Consider the following 471-nt stretch of genomic DNA (forward strand, 5'->3'; position numbering starts at 1 on the left):
ATAGCTGGGGTGGGGGACACATAAAAAATCATTAGGAGGGTATTACCCTAGAAGTAGGTTCTATTTCTTCCAAAAGAGCTCTTTTCCAAGTCATTGAAGGCTTTCAATATAGAATGTCAAGGCAATAACCACAAATCCTCAGTCAGGTGTGTGTAAGTTAACCACCTTACCATTCATTAGAATCTATACCAACTATTTTCTTTTTCCATTTGAGAGGTAGATTTATGTTACCATTCTTTCCATAGATTATTCTGAGACTGAGGAACAAGTGAAGCATTTTCCTCAGATTTAGCTATCACTATGTAATTAGGAAGTTGTATTTCAGACAACTTTGACTAATTTTGGAACTCTCAAGTAATGCTGACATGACAAAAAGTGCCCGTCAGTTTTGTGAATATGTGTGGAGGTTCTCCATCAGGCTGTAACTCCCAAGGGTGAAACTAATCCCTTGAGTCTGGGAGCCTTGAGTGC

This window comes from Pteropus alecto, unplaced genomic scaffold, assembly GCF_000325575.1.
Source record: "Pteropus alecto unplaced genomic scaffold, ASM32557v1 scaffold2751, whole genome shotgun sequence".
Taxonomy (NCBI): Eukaryota; Metazoa; Chordata; class Mammalia; order Chiroptera; family Pteropodidae; genus Pteropus; species Pteropus alecto.